Source organism: Aotus nancymaae, unplaced genomic scaffold, assembly GCF_030222135.1.
Source record: "Aotus nancymaae isolate 86718 unplaced genomic scaffold, 86718_ANA_hifiasm-v0.15.2.pri h1tg000039l, whole genome shotgun sequence".
NCBI lineage: Eukaryota > Metazoa > Chordata > Mammalia > Primates > Aotidae > Aotus > Aotus nancymaae.
In genome coordinates, this window is record NW_026988453.1 from 10,952,384 (window position 1) to 10,975,199 (window position 22,816).

Sequence of the window (22,816 nt, forward strand, 5' to 3'; positions counted from 1 at the left end):
TTACACAGGGCTGTGCAAAGTAACATTAAAGTCACAGCTGATGCTTCAAATAGATGAGAGTAATACAAAACTCATTAATTCTAGGTTAATTCTATTTAAATTCACAGCCAGTCACTACAAATTATTATATATATGATGAAATAGCCAAAATTATTATGAAAATGCACTAATATTTACATTCGTACTACCCTGCATTTGCACAGTATTTCACAGTATACAAAGTGTTTCCAGATATATTACCTTACTTCATCAGGTCACAAGCACCCTATCTGCCTGTGGATGGAATGAAGCTCTAGCCTACACAAAGGTGAGCCTCACCTGGCTAGGGCAACTCTTCTATGTGTCTTATTCGAGAAGAGCGTGCGTTCCTCCTTCCCACCCCACATGTAAGTATCAGAACATTCAAATATGACCCGCTTAATTTGCAATCTTATTTAAACTCTGATGTGACTTTAAAAACTGGTACCCTATAATTGTATCAAGGAGATAGTCCTCTAACATAAAAGAATTGAGTTTTATTTTCAAAATCTGCTTGAAAATAAGATTTGCACACTGTATTCCAAATTAGATTTCCCATCTCCTTGCTGCATCATCTTTTTCGGCTGTTTGAAGCTAAGCAAAATGTGTGTATTTCCTCTGATAACCAGAACCAAGAGAAAAGAGACAGAAACTATCTTTCCGGTTCCTACCAGCTCTTCAGGCCTCTAGATACGGGCTTATAATTTTTATGGTTCCTGGCAATAACAGTATGTGTCACTAGAAGGAGGAGTAAAAAAGAGAATTTGAACACCAAAAGTTGTGGTATTTCATTCTCACAGCAGTCGTATGGAGCAGGAATTATTCCAATTTTTGCAGAAGAAACTCATCCTTAATGAGGCTAAATAACTTGTCTGCAGTCACACAACCAATAAATGCCGATCCCAGATCTAACTCCAAAGACTGTGTTCTTGCCCCTGTACCCACTGCAGCCTGCTCCATAACTTGATTATCATCTCATTTTGTTCTTGAACTTCATTAAGAACAAAACAGGGTGGGTGGGGCAGGGAATTCCTAGGCAATACGTCTGCACTGAAGGGGGATCATACTGACTACACCACGTTTTACTTGGGCAGAGAGAGGAGCGTGATCTGGGTTCTGCGAAGGCCAGGTGGTCTGGGGCAGCTTGCTTTGTTCTCCTCCTCTAGCGCCTCTGCCATTTTTCTCCAGCACGGCTGTGGCGTGGGAAAGACGCTGAAGATGAACCTGCAACAAGCGACTCTGACACCAGCGCTAGGCTCTGCGGCCCACCGTGGGACTGGCCAGCCTCAGTCACAGGTGGCAGAGCTGGGGGCAGATCTGCACACAAGGGCTCTCAGTGATGACACCCGTAGCCAACACCTGGGCCCTGTTAACCAGGAAACAGCGAGGGCTGTAAGGTCAGGAGTGAGTGTTTAAGGACAGTTATTACTAGGAGTCCAAATCCTGTAAAATGAGGGGATTCAATGAGATTCTCTTTTCTGCTTTTCATTTCGGCCACACTTTTCCTTATCAACTTCTAGTTGCCAGCATCCACAAACCCCTCCCTATGAGCCCTCACACAGGTGTCCCGCGGTGATCCAGAAACCACCTTCCACAATCCAGAGGCCCTGCTTAAGCTTTATCTCTTCTGGAATACTCTCTCTCACCCTTCCATAGCTGCCACCCCTCGGCCCCGCCCCTACCCACCCCCACTGCACAGAACCCCAGTCAACCTCCCCTCAGCTCAGGAAAGCTTCCCCAAGTCTAGCCCAGCTTGCTAGAAGGTTAAGTTGTCCAAACCAGCCTCAAGTTCTTGAAGCCACTTATCTCACTTGGTCGTCAGTGTGATTAGTTAACGTCTCTCCTGCAACCCATAAGGGACCATCTGGAGTCAAGCAGAGGGGCTGCACATGTCAGGGAGCCACTGCCACTGAGGGAGCTAACAGAAGCCACAGTCTGGGTCCCCACTCCTGGACTCTAAAATTTAACTCTTAACTCTCTGGAAGAAGAGATGAGAAGCCATTAACAATGCATGACTTTAATCGAACACTCTAAAAGAAGAAGTGGAGAAAAAGTCAAGTTAGTACTGAAATCCTTTGCCTTTCCAATTCCACTGGATAAAAGGATCCCTTCAGGTCTAAGCCTTCCCAAGAGAACCAGTTTTCTCCTCTCAGAGTCAGCTGAGCAATGATTCTTCTCTGAAACAAGCTGGTGGCTGTTCCCTACTAGGAAGCAGCCAGTTAGTTTGATAAGGGCTGGAAGAGGCTTGCTCTCCCTGGCACCATGCCAGAAGGCCACCTAGACCTGTAAGAAGGCAGCCCATGAAAACCCCAGCCTGCTGAGAGCTCTGCCATCCAAGGAGGGTGACGGGTTTTATCTGCCTCAGCCTAAGGACTCTAAACAAACTGGCTGAAAGTGAAAGGGTTGGCAGGGCTGCCTGGGGAGAAAAACCACCCACCCAGAAGGGTGGGCATGTCAGTCTTGTGAGTGCTGCCATTCAGGGAAAAGGTGTGGGAGCTATACTCCATCCTGGTCCATTTCTGTGCCCACATTCTACCTGGAGGCTTCCTCTCACACCAAGGTGTCTTCATCTCCCTGGGCACACAGTGAATGAGAACACACAGGTTTTAATACCTGCTCGGCCCTAATTCTGAGAACAGGGACCTGCCACTTGCCCTGAATGGGCCTCAGTGTCTTCATGTGTAAGGTAGACTGCTCACAGCTCGTTCAAACACTCAGAGGGCTCGGGCAGGAAACCTGAGACAGAAAAGCAGCAACGGCATGCAGCAGAAATACAGTGTCCTAGAGAGGCCATATTTTGTGTAAATGTATGTAAAATCAGATACATTAAAATAACCCTAGCAGGCGTGGTGTCACGCACCTGTAGTCCCAGCTACTCAGGATGCTGAGGTATGTGAATTGCTTGAGCCCGGGAAGCAGAGGTTGGCTGATACCGCGCCACTGCACTCCAGCCTGGGCTACAGAGTAAAACCCTGTCTCAAAACAAAAACAAAAACTAGTGCAGGCCAAACACATCAAAGGGTTAAATGTAATCTACAGCTGCGGGTTAAAACAGTTTGGAGATTGCAAAGATAGCTTCTACTTCTATAAATGATGCTTTGTCTTTAGAGCCTAGCATCGTACCTAAAAAATAACATGGGAGGCAAATGGGAAGGTGAGGGAATCCTTGTTTATGAAATCCGTAAGCAAAGCCACTGGACAGACAGACCCTGGCCCCCAGATGCCTAACCCTGCTGGCTTGTGCTGCGCTACCACAGTGTGTGCAAATCCAGAATGTGGGGAGGTTCTGCCAAGGCAGCGCTGGGTGCTGAGTCACAGTTACTTACGTGACTGATGTGTGTTCCAGCCAGATGGGGGGAGCCGGAAGCCAAGCCCAGATGGCCATCTTCTTCCCTCTGGGAATGCTGATTTCAGGGATCCTGGCAGTGAGGAAGAGCTCATCTTGGTGAGAGAGGGGCCTGGGGAAGGCTCTTTTGAAAAAGGAGAATGACTTGCCCTCAAGACAGTCCCAGGCCATCGCATGTATAAATTGAAAGGCCAGCCCAGCTTCCTGTCATTCTAGGCAGCAGCCTGGACATTGTGTCTTTAGCTATCAGGATGGGGGCTGTGGTTAATGAATCAGAGGGAAGGGTGATAAAAGGAAGGGTATATGCATGAGGGGCCAAGCGTGGAGGGGAGGGAGCATGGAGTTACTGGGTGGCCCAAAGTCCCCAGAAACCTCCATCAGGCTCTTCCTTCCTGGCAGGTTGGCCTTCAAAAGAGGACTCAGAACCCAGGGACCACTGCATTTCCCAGGCCCTGAGTCCCAGTGTGGGAATCACGTCCTGCAAACCTACAGTGCCCCTCAAACTGCTACTCAGGTAACAAGGCAGTAAGTAACAGGCTTCTAAGCTGACGTGGACCCAGCATCAGTTCTGCTGGCTTCCCCTGGGTCAGAGGTATGGAGATCTAGGTTCCTAGGCAGTCGCACTCCTAAAAGTTCAGTTTTCTGTCCCTCCCTTAACACTACTGACAAAAAACCCAGCCTCAGTCCCAGCACGGGGGTCCTGGGTCAGGACTGTTGGCTGGATGGAAGGAGGCACCAAGGCTACCCTGCCCCTGGGATAAGCTGCGGGGACAGGAGGAGATAGTGGAGGGCAAAGGGAAGGAAGAGGAATGGAATGAAGACTGGAGCCCGGGTGTCTCCATGTTCCCCCAGTAGAAGGGCTTACTCTGGCAGAGGAAGATGGGCATGACTGAAATGCTTTCAAGGAAGCTAGTGTTTTCTACAAGAGGAAAAATTATACCAATGGTCTATTACACAAACACAAAGCCCACCACACAGTTCATGGGTCCAAACCGATGCAGATCCAAAGGCAAACCACCAACACTGCTCCCTGGTCATTCCTACATCATCTGCTTGACTCAGTGGAAATGGACTAAAACGTGCATAGTTTCAGGTGAAACTGAAACTATGGTGAGACGCCCCAAAGCCCAGCTTCCCCACCTCCCCCAGGCAGAGCTGGATGACCTCCTCCTTCAGCTACTGAGAAGTAACTAACAGATGCAGTATCCTACCAGGCACCACACTCACAAGATGGCATGCCTGCTCTCGCTGGGAGAAGCATGTTCCTGTTCCCAAGAGCTCTTCCAGAGGCATGCCCCAGCCTCTGCAGCACAGCCTCTGCTCCTCCCTGGAGGGAGAGCATAACATCTCAAAGGAGAGAGCAATTCAACACGTCAAACACCCTCCCCAGAGCACAGCCCAAGGTGGGCACCAGGAAGCCCAGGGTGCTTCCTGAACTAACCTCCAAGTGGCAGGTCTCCCCAGTACCTGGGCACTCACCTGGTCCACATACATGGACTGGGCACACCCTGTGATGTGATGTGGTTCCAGTTCCCTAACAGAAGGGAGGGAGGCTGGGCCAGACAGAGGGTTGGTCTGAGTCCAAAGCCAACTATGAGCCCACTTTCTCTCCTTCCACTTTGATTGGCCCAGCTGGTGGCTGCATCTACAGTGCTATTCCAGCCTCATTCTGTTATCAGGACCTCTGTCTGCCAGGCTCAAGAACACTGAGTAGCAAGAGAAGGGAGGAGGAGGAGAGAGGACAACGGAGGGAGGAAGGAGGAGAGAGGAGGAAGGAGGGGCAAGGGAGAAGCGGTGGAGGAGGAAGTTTCACAGTCTACTGCATTCCCGTCAGATCACAGAGAGGGGACACGGACAACTTCCCCTTTCAAGCTCTTCTCTGCCCTCGCTTTTGTTTCAGTTCCTTCCCCTCTGGCCCGGGGATGGCGCGGCTAGTGGGCTATGCAGGGGCAGGCACCCAGGTACCCAGCCAACTGGGCTCTCGCCCGGCTCCATCTCAGGCCTGGCACGCTCCCTCGGGCCATTACCCGGCATGCCCTTCTCCTTGTCAGGGAGGCCGCGCCCTCTTGTTTTCAAAGTTTTATAACAGTATTGTTTGTTGTCCAGCAGATTAAATTCTTTGGAGGCTGGGGAGTTGAGGGAGAGGGAGTGAGAGAGAGGAGGGAAAAGAGAGGAGAGAAAATACAAATAACTTCTATTTGGGCCAAAAGATTAAATGAGTTTGCTTCTTAACACAAAGTTAACCTGTCTTGGAGACAGGCTAGCAGGCAGAAGCCTGTGTTCCCTTCTTCTCTGTCAGCCCCTCTCCTCTCTGGCACCCTTCTTACCTAGCAGGGGATGAACAGTCTCACACTTCCAACACCACTCCTCCGGTCAAGCTGAAAAGCAGTACCAGCTAATAAGGTTGGAAGATGCATGTGTGAGCACCACCCCTCCCAGCAGGACACATGATGTGGGGTTGAGCAGGTCCCTGCAAGGACACCCTTGACTCTCACTCAGGCATCTGGCTGAGAAACAGTCCAGGTCTATGGGGGGAAGGGCGTCTCCAGGCAGCTGCCGCCAGGGCCCTTGTCTCCGAGATGGCTCATCCCTGCGTGAGCCAGTGGTTTGTTTATACTTGAAATCAAAGTCACACATTCATTGATGCCAATGACACTGGAAGAATGGTACCCCAAGGAAATAACAACACAACTGCATAAATATTCACGTGGACCTAAGCAATAAGAAAGAGTGGGAAACAGAAACGGAAAGAGAAAAAAGTCACTATAAATAAGCATCATCTTATGGACAGGACCCATTTCACTGTCCTCAGCCTGTCAGGCCTTTTGATGCTAAATCTGTAGGTGGTGATGACACAAAAGAATATATGTTTTTCCATATTTAATACAACTCTCATTTAGCCATTAACTGATTTATTTCAGACTCTGGATTACCTCTAAATAGGATGCCCATTTGAACACATCCCTGTGCCTTTAGTATAGCAGGCAATGCCTGTGGCTCCCAGAGTTGAGGGTCTGCCCTGAGATGTTCCTCTCCCACCTCCTACCTTCTTCCCGGCAAACCATGTCTGGCCCTGTGTCCTCTACACGGCCCTCCTCCCTCTCTACCATAGGATTAGAGCAGCTTAGGGCTCTTTGCTGGAAAAGATGAGGGACAACGTGTCTTTCTCTTTTATTATATGCAAATAATACCAGTTCCTATAAGATCGGTGCCAGAAGTTCTCTCTGCAAAGGGAAATGAGGTCAAAGTTCCAGGTTCAACGCCCATATTGGTGCACCCTGCCCATGCATCTCCTCAATTCCACCCAGCTTGGGCTTGCCTTGAAGGCAGAAGGCAAAAATGGAGAGAGATGCCTGCTCTCGATCCTGGCACCCACACCTCATGCTGATCCAGGGACCATCTCGAAGTGCCATAGACTCAGGACTGGGAGGATCCTGTGGAGCACACCCAGTCTCCTACCTCAAATAAAGAGGCTTCGTGTTTCCTCAGGACCCCTCAGCAGAGGTGATGCACAGTTCTCCCAGAAGTCCAGCCCAAATCACCCTCCTTGCTGTAAGTTCTGCCCATTCTCTTTTCTATCCTTCAGGTGAACAGAATGAACTGGGTCCAACATGACAAACCTTCACACATGAAGCTACAGAAGCCTTCACTCACTAAAACAATTCTGCTGTGGATTCCCCAGCACTTCTATATGAACCAAGGATGCATTCAGGAAATACAAAAGGCCAGACATTCAGACACACATACGCACACTGCCCTTGTCCAGCCTCAATCGTCCTGAAGGAATACCCCCCAAAAAAGCCTAAACCATCGTGGCTAAATTAGCTGTAAATAAAGATAAATCATTATTTCCACCTTCATACGAGTTCTGGGTCTATTCAAATAAAGGTCACTCAGAGGGCTAACTGGCCAAGAAGTCCTGCTGTCTAGTACTCTGCCTCAGCAGTTCTTACAAAGAGTGGGAGTTATGCTCTGCCTTTAAGGAAAACTGACACCCATGAGTCAGTAGGGCTTACCCACCTTTCTCTCCGTGGGTAAGCCATACTTTTCCAAGCCAATCATGAGGCAGACACTCAGAGCTGAAGCCGCTGTTTCTAGTCCCTTACTTTACATTGTACATTAGCCAAGGTTTCCAGCAGGTACTGTACATTAGTCAACAAACAGGTAGCATACACACAACATGCATGCTGGGCAAGGCTCAGGGCATCCCTTACAAATGTGTTGGAAAAATCTCAAAGACCCCACACTGGGCCTCATCTCTGAGCTGGACTCAGCAGAAGCACACCTGTGTGCATAGGCGTGAGGCACCATAGAGATATGTCACAGTGGTTTGATGTATCACATATTCCAGAAGCTTCCAAATGCAGGAAAGCTCTCCAAGAATACATGGTGAGTGGCTGGCTTCCCAGCCAAGAAGTGCAAGCCAGTTCTCACAAGAGCTCCAAAAAGTCTAAAGAATCAAAGAGTTGGAGACCTGGACATGCTGATATTTCGTTTCCCTTTCAACATATAGAAAGGCCCTCTAAGGCCTTCAGAAATTAAGGAAACTGCTGAAGACTCCACTCCCCTACTCCTATCCCTGCTCCACTAATCAGAACCCAGGGAAATGACAGCTGAAGTCAGAAGACCTGGGTGGGAGATCCACAAGAAACAGCTGCAAGCAGTTAGATCTTGGCAGAACTGATTCTCTGGCTCAGTTTCACCAACGACAAGGATAAGACCACCTATCCTCTCAGGGTTGTGTGAGGACCAAATGAGCCAGCAAGTGTGAAAAGAACTATGTGAGCTGGTATGATGGTTATGACTCCATTCCTCTCCTGCCTGAGTCCCAGCCCAGATGGCTGTTTGCTATTCCATACTGGCGGTGGGGTGGCACTCAGCTATTATTAATCCCAGGTAAACATCCCACAAAGTAGCAAGCAGATAGTGTCTTGGAGAAATGTAGCTATTTTAAAACTCTATATTCTGCTTAGCAGATTGCACAATGTGCCCCCTCAGCCCCAGGGGCTCCTACCCACACAGCCTTGGAGCAGTGGTGGACGTCTGGGACTAACACTGCCACGGGGAAGCTAGGCCAGAGTCCCAGCCACTCCTAGCCCCAGTTTGGCTGGGCCTGGGACCTTGGGCTTTACCACATGTGTTTTATTTTGCTATCTTTTTAAGAGTGACTCAAGACTAAAAAGCCAAAATGGAACCAGTAACTCTGACATATTTTTGTTTCTTTTTTCTTTTTTTTGTCATTGTCATTTTTAAAATTTAGTATTTTAGTCGAGGGCCTCAAAAAACACGTGAAAAGAAAAGGCTAAATATAAAGGAAAACTTCCTGACAGCAAAGGGCACAGACCCTGTAACAGATGACCTTCCTCAATCTGCACAGCTGCATTCTCTCTCCAGGGTTAGAGCCAGACAGGATGGAGCTTCTTTTCTAGAGCAGGGTCTCTCGGGTTGGCCCCCTGCAGGACAGCAAGAGGCTCCAGCAGCTCCCACATGCCCCATCTCCAACAAGCCTCCCAGGGAAAGCCCGTAGCCATGTCCCTTGCCACCTGGTGGATCTTCATCAACACTTTTGCGAAACCTCCAGTCCTCTGCTTCCACTTCTGGGAGATTCTTCAAAAACTACCTCCTTCCACCCACGTACCCACACTAATTCCCACAGTGTCTCTTCAGCTGCTCTGAGATAGGTCATCAAGATCCCTCGCCTTCTCTTGTGGAAACCTGGGCCTAGTTTTCCTCATCCTGAATTGTTGGCTAAGAAATATTTCCATGAACAGCCAGGGAGGCCCCAAGATACAGCTGCAACCTCCAAAGACATTCTGGTTCCATCGCCTCATTTCATAGATAATGAAACTGGAGCTCAAAGGAGGAAAGTGAGCTAGAACAAGAATCGAGGTCTACTGACTCCTCAACACGGAGCAACATAAACCCCACTTTCCTGACCCTCCTCCTCCCTGAGCACCCCTAACTATACTATCTCATTCCTGTGCAACTTCAGACCCCTGGCAGCAGATGGCAGTGTGTGCAGTCCCGGTGGGTCAGTTGTCCATGATCAGCCAAGGAGCGAAGAATCACATGGCCTGACTCCACGGGGCCACCGCCTCTTCCACCAAGTAAACAAGTCCCGAGCCCTGGAGCCCATGCGCTGAACACATGACACATGCCTGCCCTGTCCCCAGCACCACCAACCTGCCTCCACCTCTCAAGACACAGAGCTCAAACAAGTATCCGGCACAGGCCACTTCTCTGCCTGCCGCCCATCCCTTCCCTATCGCATGATCATTAGCTCTGGGAATGGCTCCTTCTGGCAGGACAGGCTGAGCTCAGAACCAGCCTCCCGCAGGTACGTTTGACCAGTGGCTTGGCAAAGAACTAACCTGCACATTTCCCTGTGCTGCACGGACAAGAATGGGGCACAGTGAGCAGCCTGAGGAAAGAAGTCAGCTGGTGCCTGGGAGGGCGCGAGGCAGAAGGCCAAGGGCAACCGTGGCAGACGGGAGAAAACCAGACTGCTGAAGACCAAAGGCTTGATCCCTGACTCACGACAAGCTCCTGTAAGCTATTATGGGGACCCTGGACAGATTTCCCTAGTAATTAGGAAAAAAGAGGGGGTTAGCCTGTGTTAGTCCTAACTCTCTGGAGGAAAGCACAACTGATGTGGCTGCAGGTGGCTGAGGTCCTGAGTCTCTAGATCCCTCTGACCATCATCTGAACCCTCCTCCTTATGTGTGTGGGGGGAGTCCCCCTTTTCATCCCCAATCTCCTTATATGTCTATCCTGTACATTTCTGAATTCTTTTTAAAAATCACTATTAATAGTGTCTCCTCACACTAGAACGTATGCCCCACGACAGTGGAAACTTGGCTTTGTCGAGTGCTGCATCTCCAGCACCTAGCACAGTCCCTGGCATACAGCAGAGGCTCCGTACACAGCAGCGGATGCCATGTACTGGCCTTGCTCAGCTCTGCCTGTCCATGGCTACCAAAGGGCATTTGCATCTGCCCTGCCTACCCCAAAAGAAATGCGGCACAACCATTCCCAGAGACTGGAAAGTTCCTCTGGGTGTCTGCCTTTCACTCTGGTTCACATCAGTCCTCTGAGGATTTTAGTTCACAAAAAACATCTGACTTCAGCCCAAAAGAGTAAAGAGAAAGTAGAGGCTTTGGAATAAGTAGTACATGGATTTAAATCTCAACAACCTCACTTACCAAATACATAACTTGGGTTAAGTCACTTAATAATCAGTTTCTTTAACCATAAAAGGGAAGTGACTCCTACGTCATATGGTTGTTCTGAGGATGAAATCAGCTAAGGAGAGGAGGGCCCTTAAAAAAGGTCAGTTTCCCTTTAGGGACCAACAACTCTGATGCCCATCTCATACCTTCAGGCCTCATTACAGACCCTGATCGGAGCACCATCCTGCCTTCAGCACCAGGCACTCAGATGCAAATCCTTCACAGGAGATGCACACATCCATCCTGGGCCACGGCAGGTAGTCCCGGCTGAGCACTGGATTTGTCCTCCCACACCCTCTTGGGCTTGCTCCTGTGAGCTAACCACATATATCTCCTACCCACGTGGCTCTATCTGCCCCCATGTCCCCACTCGACCCCAACAGGCTTGACACTATGGCACTGGGCTCTGCATAGGCCGTGGGGCCCTGGAGGTGTTCTCTGGCTTTATCAGCCCATGAGAAGCTCTTGTGGAAGGAGCCAGTAAGAAAGCAAACTCAGTCTATGTTTCCCTCACAGTCACTCCAAGTCTCAGAAAAGCAAAGCAAAATGAGGGCCTCCCACAGACAGCCGGCTGGTGGGAAAGGGCGGTATCTCTTACATATCTCAGAGGGAGGCAACATGCCCAAAAAAGTGACCAGCACAAGGTACAGATCCTCTCTAAAGCTGTGGCTGCAACCTCAGGGACACTCAAGCCAGGGGACAGCGCCAAGATATGCATTAAACAATTCACAGCACTGATCGGACCAGGATTCAATGGAATAGAGAAGGTGCTGACCAATCAGGGCCCCTGGCAGGGCCTCTCCCCCACAACTCCCAGCCAAGCCACACCACCTCGGCTCCAGAGTCACCAGCTTCTGTTAACCTCTGCTGGATCTGGGATGGAGAGGCCCCACGCTGCCTCCTGGCTCCCAGACCTCAGAAATTCACAAAGGTAAGGAAAAAAGTGCCAGATATGTTGGTCCCTCTCTCAGGGGATACCAACTGTTCTGTTAGCCTCATTGGCAACACACAATACCCCACATCGTGTCTATAAAACCCAGGCTGGTGAGCAAGGAGGAACAGAACCAGATGAGGGACAAAACTAGGAAAATCAGCAGGGAAACACCAATCCCAATTCTGGAAACATCAGAGGCCACAGAGACAACTGCATGACCAGGAGTAAAACCAACCTCCCCTTTACTTCCCACCCTGGTTTTCCCAATCTAACCAAGGACAGGGCTATTCGTGGGAGGGGGGTCACCAAGAACTATGCCCAGGGACGCACCGCACATGTGAGGGCTGAGACTCCCAAGCACAGCCAGCAGCTATGTCTGGCTCCGGCCCTACAGCCAGCGCTGGCCAGACTCTAGCCAATGCTTCTTGAGGGCCTTGGCTCACTCTGCTTAAGTCTCCCCAGCTGCACCCAAGTCAATATCTCTCCATTCTAACACCCCCTGCCATCCCTCACTGCAGTACTGCTGGAGGGCTGAGACCTGTCAGAGTCCTTAAAGGAAGAGACACCAGACTCTTCCAAATAGCCCTGGATCCCTCAGGCTGCTCACAGCCAACCTAGAGACTCATCTCAAATGGACAGAGAAGAAGATGAAAATAACAGGAAGCAGAATTGAACAGTCTTCCCTGGATAGCGACGGGAGCAGCATGGGGAAGAGGAACCCCCACCCCCACTGCGACATATGAGCAGAGAGAGGTGACCACTGTGGCCAGAAGTAGGATCCCACAGGTGCCCCCAAAAATTACCCAACATCATTCCTTTTCTCTTTAGAGCCCAGACCAATCTGCTGTTGGCTAGTTCCAGCTGGCTCTACTGGCCAAGAGCGCTGTAGTCATCTACTCAATAGGAGAGAGACTTCCTGGTGATGGGCAGGCACCAGGAGTCTGCTTTGTGAATTTTATCAATGATGCAACTGACCTCCCCCATTCTGCAGGCCGTCATCATTTTTCATTTTTAATCACCATTGCTATTATTGTGACCGGCAACAAGTGAGGCAGACAAAAAGCATTTGTCAACTGTCTAGAGATGCTTTGCAATGGCTTACTGGACCAGGGATTTTGTTTTTTAAGGCAAAGGTAACGAAGTCCTAGAGGCAGAAAGTGGCTCATTGAAAGAAACCCCCAAAGTAGGGAAAGAGTCCTAAAGCTCACTGCTCAGCCTAGTTCAAACTCTAGACTACCAACTTAGACTAAGCCCAATCAAGGCAAAATGTATCTGGAGTGAGACAGGCCATCCACTGAGACTACACAGGGAAGAGAATCCCCAGGCCCCAGGAAGGCTCCCAGGATTACTGAGGGGTTAAATCTAGAACCTCCTGCTGGATGCTGGAGCTAAGGAGAGTTTCTATTCACTTACTGTGGGAGGCCCAAATGCTCTGCCAACTGCCACACCTAGCAATGCTACCAGCCATCTCCCACACAACCACACAGCCTGACCACTTCAGCTGCCCATCCTGCCCCCAGTCCTGTGCTCATTACTAACCCCATTCACAGAAAAGCCAGAAGGAGGAGAATGCAAAAAAGAGAACAATTGTTTGGGAGATTCTGAATGGAGACGTCTGAGGTTCCCCCGCGGAATAAGAAAAATGGTGTTCATGGGAAGGAATGAGGCTGGGGGAAGGCCAGAGGGAGCAGCCCATGCTGGACTTACCTGGGAGGCAGGTAGTGGAGCGGTTAAATCCTATTTGCCTGCTGCATCTGGTTTCCAATAAGCAACTTGGTGATGATTCACTGACAAGACTGGGGTCATGTCACATCACTCAGCACACTTGTGGTCACAAAACCACAAAAATTGGTGGCTCAACAGCACCTATGAGAGGAAAGGGAATAGCCAACCCATCTTGCCCTGAACCAGCCAGCCCAACATGCTCACCCACCACCAAAACTCCTTCCAAGGACAGCTGAGCCCTCTCTGCCCAACTGCAGCCAGATCTCCAGAAACTCCAAACAGGGGTAAGGATGGAGAGCAAACACAGATCCAGGATGCCAGTCACTGAGTTTGCCCTCATATATCCTAAAGAAAATCAAAGGGAGGAGGAAGTGGTGGAGGAAGGCAGAGAATGCAAGAGGTCCGAAAGAAGGAAAAGAGAGGTCAAAAGACATCCTTGGGTAAAGCATGACAAACAGGAAAGCAGGAAGAGAAAGCAGAGGCTGGTCTTTAATGCAGGCCACAACTGTACCTTCAGCTACACCACATGCCCCTAGCTTCTCTCCCTCCAAGCTCAAGATCTACTGGAGAGCTATCAGCCCCTCCTGTACCTCATCCCGCATCAGCACCCTCATCTAGCATGACCTTTCAATCTATCAGCATCTGAAATACAGGAGGAAAGTAAGCAGTCCTGAACCAGACAGACAGACAGACACACACAGACCACATACACACACACACACACACACACACAGAGACACACATACACACAAACACCCCTTCCCAGATTAAAGGGCCCTTGGAGATGGCTCATGCTCTCTAGGTTCTGGTTCTCTGATAGAAGTGCTCCACTCCCACAGGGGAGGGCAGACACGTCTGATAAGAATTGCTTAGCACAATGCTATATATAGTCTAGGTTCCTACCAGCCTGGAGATGTGGAGCTAGAACTTGGCAGAGAACCATGCTAGGTGCTGGCAAGGACCATCCTTCCGCTGCCAGCCAATAGGAAGCCTCACTTCCCGGCCAGGGGCTGTGAGGGCACGCAGGGTCCTTCCAGGCAGCCCATTAACACTCCTCACTGAGGGACACAGGCTGTTGGCTCCGTTTTAGGGAAAATCAACTTCTCCTAAATGTGAGGGGGATGTGTGGGGGCTGAACAGCAAATTCTAGCCTCTCTGCAGCTATCCAGTAGCATGAGAATATCAATCTAGTCCTCTCTTCTGGAGGACTAAGGGCGGGGTGTGTGGGAGAAGACTGAAGAAGGCATAGCAGGTGGCTGGGCTCAATAAACATCTATCCATTTCTGATGTTCGAAGAAATAAAGGAATGTAAAAGAATGCAGACGAATACTTACTGCAGAGTGTGGGGCTGCCAGGCATCTCCTTTTTTTGTTCCAAATACATGCAAGTGAGCCACTCTATCCGGCAGTATGACGGCTGTCTCCGGCACACTGGCACCATCCTCAGCTGAGCCTGAGTCGCCAAGAGGTTGTCACCCACTCACAAAGCAAGCTGCATTCTCCTGAGTCCTCTGTGAGGAAGAAGAGAGAAAGGAAGATAGGTGGGCTCAGCTCACAGAGCCAGCCAAGCAATGAATTGAGCAGATCCCAACCCGGGTCCCATCTAGGGTTAGTATGTGGCTGTGGGATGATGACCTTCAGGTGTTGTCCACCACCCAATGACAGAAACAAGACAATGTTGGGCAAAATGACATGGGTCCTACGTCCTGGAGAAAGGGCAGTAATAGAGGGTACAGGGTCTGATGAAGGAGGGCCTGTCTACCACCTCTTTCAGAAAATGAACCTGAGAGACCACAGAGCTGCCTGAAGCCCAAAATCCAGGCTCTTATCATAAACACAGCTTCAGACAAAAAAGAAAAAATGAGACACGAAAGGTTCCAATGTCCAAATACATACAATCTTTTTAGGTCAAGCTGCTCTCTACTCGGGTGCATAACATGACACGAAGGGGCTGTGTCTGCCTTTGTGCTCTGGGTGGGGACGGCTGGCTCCCATCCTCTGTCCTGCTTAAACTCTCTCATGTGACCTGGTCACATCTCCCTGTCCTGCTCTGGCTCCCAAGGCCCAGGAGCCACTCCTACCAGAGATCCCAAATGAGTCACCCTGGGAGGTCCTTGGAGAGAAGAGGAGGTGCTCAGTGACAAATGTCACTGCTAGCATCATCAGCGGGAAAGCCTGAGACTGAAAAATAGTACCTGGCGAAAGGAGGCAGGGGGCTTCGGCCAGGTTGTCCCTCATCCCTATAGGCGATTGCTTGCCCCTCTGCCCCACACTCTGGCTGAGGAGGTAGAGGAAAGAAAGGGGACGATGGCTTGGCCGGGATTCCTCGGCGGTAGAGACGCATCTTCTTTCTCCGTCGCAAAAGGGCGGGGCAAGGCGGGGCCGGGCGGGGCGGGGCGGGGGGATCACGCGCCTATAGCGCAAGGCTGCGGTATCGAGAAAAGCCTAGAACCCGCAGCCGCCATGATGACGCAAACAAAATTAAAAGGGTCAAGTACTCAAGGCCCCCTGTTTCACCTCAGAGGACGACGAGGAAGACGAAGGGGAGAAGAGCAGCTCTGATTTGGGTCAATAAGGAAAGGGGAGGCTGACGCAGGCTGCCCAAGAGCCGGCCTTTAGTGCACTGATGGCGATGCGGCTCCGCCATCTTGAAGCGCCGCGCGGCAGAGGACGCTGAAGACGCCACAGCCCCACCACGGCCACTTCTCCCGGGGTCCAGGCGCGCCCGCGTTCACTGAGGTCGTTCTGGCCCGCCCCCACCCTAAAAGGCGACTCGCCCTTCATTCAAGGCAGTGACCACCAAGACGGTCACAACCAGCCACAGTGAGAAATCCCAAAGGGCTCTTCTGGGACTAAGGGGAAGAACTCAAAAAATGACCCTATTTGCCAAACTCATCTAACAACACACACAGCTGTTATTTTCTTTTCAGACTCTAAATGCAAGAGTTCACAGAGCCCTGCTGAGTTACCTGGTGTCGCCCCCATCCCGATGCCCGGGCAGCGGGTGCCTTCACTGTCCAGTGCTCCCTGAAAATGACCCCAGGCTAAGGATCAGCTCAGAGCCCCAAGCTGTTTTTGCAGCTTTCATGTTGACAGAACATCCTGGCCACTCTGCTGAGAGCTCCATCTCCCGGCTCCCGATACACTGAGTCATCTTCCAAAGAGGAAAAAAACAACAAAGCAGCCGCCACCAGGGTCCCCATTGCCGTCGACTGACGACTCACTGGCTGTCGTCACTCTCTGCTCCGCGGCCCCCAAAGTGGTGACGAGGGGCTTCAGGGTGCCCAACTCCCCTCCCACGGGATTCAGCAGCATCAGGAAGCAGGCAGCCACTGCTGAGATTCGGAAAGAAGGGAAACTAACCTGCCACGAGAAGACTCCCAGGAAGGTTCACTGACCCTCCCTCTGCCGTCAGCAACCCCCACAACTCCGTGCCCACAGCATGCTCCTGATGCAGAAGTAAAGGGGTATTTACGCCAGGTGGGAGACAGCACCGCCTTGCAGGGTTGAGGTGCATAATGCCTAAGTTACCTCCTCCCTGCCCTTGCTATGACACCACTTAGGGCACAGGAGCTCCCGTCTCCCCCATTTCTTCTCTAGCCCCCTCTGCACTCCCTTTTGAAGTCCCTGATAAACCACTAGGCAGGGATGGGAACCTATTTGCTGCCAATGTATTAGGCATTTCTGTATGACAGTTATAATGGCTCCAACTCTCTGACCGAGGACGCGAAAACTTAGAGAAATCATATGACTTGTCTAAAGTGACCCAGCTAAGAAGACTCAGGATCACAATGAAAACTTAGGTCTATCCAAGTCCAGTGTGTCTGCTCGCTCCCTGCTCTCTAATTCTGGAGCTTATTCTGGCTTTGAAGTTGCTATACCCCACTCCACCTCTCCCTCTTCTTGTAGGAGGAAGGCAACCAGGATAACTGAGTCAGTTAACCCATCAATTTCAGCTACAAAAAAAAAACCCAAAAAAACAAAAAACCCATCATCTTGAGTGAACCTGACCACAAAGGAAGAGGAGAAAGTTAATGACGGTGTCAAGGAACAGCTAGGTGACCCAGACCATGGACACAAGATTGACCACCCAAACTCCCCCAGAGCATTAGGGACTTACAAAATTCCTTAAATAGACAAATTTTGGGGATCTACTTCATAACAGGCATCTTGTAAACAAGAGTTCAGAGAAGAAAAATGTAAAGACGTTGGAAGACCAGGGACGCTCCGCACAGGGCTATGGAAAGAAATAAATGAAATAACTGCAGGAAAAGTGTCTAACATGGTATCTGTCAAACAGAAGGCACAAAATAGGTATTTTTTTTTCCCTCGCCTTTCTCTAGCCTCCCTCCTAGAGCTCCTAATCTAATAGGTGACATAAGACTTATACACGAAGAATCATAACAAAACAAGAATACCATAAAAAGGGACAGACCGTGTGCAAGTTCGGCCGAATGGGCGGGGGTGGTTCTGAGAACTGCTGCTTGCAAAGGAAATCAGGAGAGGTCCATGGAGAAAGTGAGACTGCCACAGGTGGATGCAGAGGAGAGGAGGCGTGGAAAACATCATTGGTGAAAACACTTAGGAAAAGCAAGAAAAAGGAAGTTGCCCGGTTTTGTTGGAACCTGTGGTCCACCAAGAGAAACTGAGAGAGGTAAGGCTGTACAGGAAAGCTAAGGCCAGTTACGGATAGCATTGAACATCACGCTAAAGGAAAGGAATTTTACTCTGGGAATGATGAGAAACCATTTTAACTTTCTGAGCAAGAAAGACAAGATGGCCGCTGCACGCAGAAGGGCCTGGAGAGAGGGGGAACGGGCAGCGGGGAGCCTCACAAGAGGACTACAGCTGGAACCACAGCACTGGCAGGGGGCATGGAGGAGAAACAGAGAAGAAAAACAGTAAGCAGGCAGGACCATCTGCCATGGACCTTACTTCCCTGTCCCCACGGGGAGGCTGCTGGAGACAGAGCCTATTTGGGGAACACAAACCACGGGTCTGACACGTCTGAGATGAGCTGCTGAGCCTCTGCCTCCACTCTCACCCAGACACTCAGCTTTTCCTAACTACTCCAAGCCTCAGGCTGATGTGGACGTGGGAAACCCACACTCTGGCAAAGCCGGGCCCAGATAGTGAGCCCCTACCCAGACACCTTCCACCTGAATCCCCACCCAGAACTGTGTCCAAGAGTGGGACTGGGCGGCTCTGCCCCTGGAGCCACCTTCACTGCGGCAGCCACCACTGCGCCCGCCTCTGCTGTGCTTTTGCCCCCCCTTCCCCTCCTCCGTCATAGCCCCCGCCCCCCGCCCACTCTGCGGAACTGGCACAGCAGGACAGAAAAACCAACGCCACCATGTCGGAGACCAGCAGAAATGGCTCCAAAATGGCAGCTCATCAGAGGAGTCCAGAAAGATCATAAACCCACTCAGGAAAAGGAGGAGAAGCCAGTGACAAGGGGCATAAACTGTCAAAACTGCCTCCCAACCAAGCTCCCCCATAATCATCACATCTTTTCCTTCAGAAACATCCTCTCAAAAATCAGATGGGACATGAGTGAAAGAAGGGTGCCACCCCCTCCACCAGAGAGGCCCTAGGGGCCATAGGTGGTATATGGGGTACTCAGAAGAGGATGTTCTGCAGCCCCTTCACCAAGATGGGGCTAGAAAACCACTTTTGTCCTCAAGCTTAGCTCCTGCCACTAACTGGACAAGAGTTAGCCCTCCCAGGGATTGCAGTCCTCCACTGCTCCCCAGTCAGACCCTCCCCAGCTCTGTGGGCCCTGGGGAGTGAGAAGGTAGGGTTGCAAGGAAGGGCCGAGAAGGCGCGTGCCATGCCCTCAGTTATGTAATAAGAAGGGCGGTGCTCGTCCTAGGCCAGAGACCCAGGGCGCACTGCGCTCCCAGATGCGCAGTCATGGGTGGGGGCCACTGCGCATGGCGCAGCGCTTGGTAAACCCCCTCCCCACAAACGTGAGACCTGCGACAAGGACAGGTTAGAGAGCAGGGACCCTGATTTTTCGAGGCCTCCCTCCCCCAACCAGAGGCGAACAGCCTGCTGCCCTAGTTTTACTCTGACTCTCCTCATTCCCTAGACTGACAAACCTTTCTAACCCAGGGCATCCAAACCACCCATTTCCCACTGACTTTTCTGGAAATCCCACCAAATACGCAGTTTCCAAGCAATTTCCTGGGGTCAGTCCCCCATCCTCACCTTTCCAAGCACCAAGTAGTAGTAGCTTCCAGAAGGTAGATCTTTCCCATACTGGGCTCAGCTCACAACTGGCTCCTATGGGCCTCTGGACAGCCCCGGACGTCAATGCAAATCTCTTGTCCCCAGGGAGTAGCCCAGAGTCAGCAGGAAGCCCAGGGTGGTGGCAATATCAGCAGCAGCAGCTCTGCCCTACCTTGCCCATGCGTTTCCAGGGGAGCCGAGAATTATTTTGCCGCAACACTGAGGTGTGGCTGATTGGAAAATTTCCTTTTTCAACACCAAACTACAGGATAAATATTTTCTTCCAATTTGGTCAACCCTCTGCACACCCATCTCTCTAGCATTCTTCCCTCTAAATAAAGTTTTGGGAGCCCTGAGCTCTTCTTCCTTATACTGTATGAAATTTTAAAAGGCATAGGAAGAGGCTTCAACTGGGCAGTCAAAAGCAGGCATAGACACAGGAGCCTACGCACACCCCTAAAGAGATTTTAGAAAGCTGCTGGGCTTCTCCCCCCTCCCCTTTAAGCAAGTGAAATGCAAATTCAGATTTGATACCCTGCGCTGAGCCAATCACAAAAAGCTTTTCACCTGCCATTGGCCCACCCACCAATCAGAGGAAGTGTCTGGAGGGAGAGCCCTCCCCTGGCCAATGGAAGGCCAGCTCAGTCACTTAGTTAATGATGCAGCAGTACAGGGAAGGCCATCACATGTGAACTGGAAGGGAGCCAACATGGAGACACAGAGAGCGCAAGGTAAACAACTTTCCAACGCCAAAAGGATGACATTTAATCTCTAAATGCTAGCTTCCCTTCTCAGCTCATCCTTAACCCCTCTCAGCTGGCCGCAGAGGCCCCAGGAGCCTCACTACCTGTCCCCCAAGAGCTCCTAACCAGATGCAACAGTGACTGCGTCACCATTCCCCACTTTTCCCAACTACGCAGTGACAAACCTACCAGCTTTACCCCACTTCTCCCAGCCCACACCCCACCCTGGCCACTCGGCTCCCCACAAGCCTCAGATTCCCAGGGCCAGACCTTTCAATAAGGCAACCCCTGGGAAAAAACTGTCCCTCTGTCTTTTCGGCACTTCTCACTCCCCTACCTTCCACGTAAGACCTGCACGGACAGCCAGATGGACGCTGACACCCAAACAACCTGGAGAACCAGTCTATCTGTCCACTAGAAGGAAATAGGGTAAAGGCTGGGAGGTCAGGTGGGAAGCAGGGGATGGTTCACTCCTCTCTCCTCTACCCCGGTCAGGCTTGAGCAGCTGACACTAGGGGAAAGAAATTAAAGTGGGAAAAAACCCTCCCTCAGAGAAATAAATAGCAAAAATCGAAAAAGAAGGTGAGAAAGACAGAGCACCCACATACACAGAGACAGCGTCCCTGATCCCAGCAAATACATACGTGGGGGAAGAAGGGGGTTACGCCATCAAGTCCTGAAGCCCGTTGGACCACCCATCGTCGCCTGCGCAGACCCAAATCTCGGTCCCGCCGTAAGGTGCCGCAGTCCCGAATGTTCCAGAATTTGGTCCCGTCAAACCTTCCACTGTTGCCCCGCAACCTCTTGCTCCCACCCCTGCCCCCCACCACCACCCCACCTCCTCCCCGCGGGAACCGCCCGTGCCACCTTGCGTGTCATCTCCTAGCCTAGGCTACCCAGAGGCCTCTGGCCCCGACAGATCTCTGAACGCTCAGCAAGTGAGCTGGCAGAACCTGGTGCCGGTGTTGCTATGACTTGTTTCTTGATTTCTCTCTCTCTCTCTGCTGCAGCACGGCTGTTGCTAGCAGACCTATCGACGGAGCTTGCTTGCTCTCTCTCTCTCTCTCTCTCTCTCTCTCTCTCTCTCTCTGAGCTCTGTGACGCAGATCTAAATTCTCCAGTCTGCTCCTTGTGTTGCAAGAGCAGAACTGCAGCTTTTCCCCTGGAGAGTCGGAGGGCAGTGCCAAGGCTGGTCAAACAAGGCAAAAAAAGTTGGGCCTACACTCTGCTTCCTTGGCCACACTTTTCAGCTCGCTCCCTCCCATCCCACCCCTCCTGCACCTCACGGCTCTGGGGCATAGAGGTCCCTGTCCTTGCAGCCTCACTCCTTCCCTGAGGGCTTCCCAGGCATAAGACTAGCTTAACTCTTTGAGTGGCAGCCCCCAGCGCCCAGACAGGGCTGCCCCATACTAAATGTTGCAACATCTTTTCTTGAGCCGTATGGGCTTCTCTAGCCCTGAGAAAAAATGTTCCTCACCCTGACCACTGTCCCATTAACTCTTTGTGCCACAGACAAGTCCAGGATTACAGCCATAGCTGACTTCTGGTTTTTTTTTTTTTTGGCCACAAACCAGGACCTTTTTCTCCCTGGAATTTCCTAAGGACAAAAAGCATAATTAAAACATTGCCTGCCTGCCCCACAAATGAGATCCTTCTATCAGGGCAGGAATTTGAAAAACCAAATTGAACTTCAGCCCGAAGAATCCAGAGTAAAACCAATCTGGATCTCCATTCTTCCTGGGCTCAAGATTTTAGGGCCTTGTTAGATACGTTCAATTACTCTTCAAAAGGTACTCAGGCCATACAGTCTCAGAGATTCAGGTTGCTGAGTCATTTGTTCCCAAGAAGATCTTTCTGACAACACGAAAAGCAGCAAAACAGAACAACAGCCAAGCCTGGACCTGAAGTGGCCAATGACTGTGTTCTCCTCTCCAGCATGGGCAGTCAAGCAAGATAAGCATCCACCAGCCGACCCCAAACCCCTCCACAATGTTCATGCATGGATGTCGACAGTCCGGAAACTATTCCAGGGAGGGGCGGCCCACCGATACTCTGGAGCTAGAGTGGGGTTGTTTTTGGATACTCACAGGTCTCCACTGCGGCAAGCAAAGAGCTCCCAACATTTTCCTGCCCCTCCCCACAGACCCAAAAATGCTTCCAGGAACAACTGAGATGCTAAGCCACTAGACCCTACATACCCAGACAAACCCAGGGAGTATCGGGTTCCCACAGTGCTACATCAAAAGAATGCAGAAAGGTTCCTGACAACCAGTTGTACCATATGAGCCTCGACTTGACCAGAAGTGAGTGATACATTCAGGTCCTGGGTCAGGTGACTCATGAAGTGTATCACATCAAGAACCTTGCAATTCCAGGAAGATGAATGAGAATGTGAGGCCAGGCAGCCACCTAATCCCATATCTGCTTCCCAGGCAGGCTTCTTCAAGCAACTACTCTGGGCCAAAGTTTCATCCAGCAGAAAGGAGGACCACTTGGAAGACAAGCATGGCACTACACAGTTTTAAAAGAAGACTAGAGTATCTGTGCCAGGCTCCCAGCAGGGGGGAAAGTGCTTCAAATTCACACCTTCT

At 50.8% G+C, this 22,816-nt stretch overlaps 1 long non-coding RNA gene across 2 annotated transcripts; it reads right to left on the bottom strand.

Moving 5' to 3' along the window:
* Positions 1–648: 648 nt before the first annotated feature.
* LOC105722077 (uncharacterized) lies at positions 649–21,031 on the bottom strand. 2 transcript variants are annotated; one of them, XR_001108488.2, is made up of 3 exons: positions 20,870–21,031; positions 14,587–14,762; positions 649–13,393 (listed from the first exon to the last, which is right to left on the bottom strand). It is a non-coding gene; the product is annotated as an uncharacterized LOC105722077 (long non-coding RNA). The 2 variants fall into 2 exon arrangements; XR_001108487.3 differs by having other exon boundaries at positions 19,462–21,031.
* Between the last annotated feature and the right edge of the window lie 1,785 nt (positions 21,032–22,816).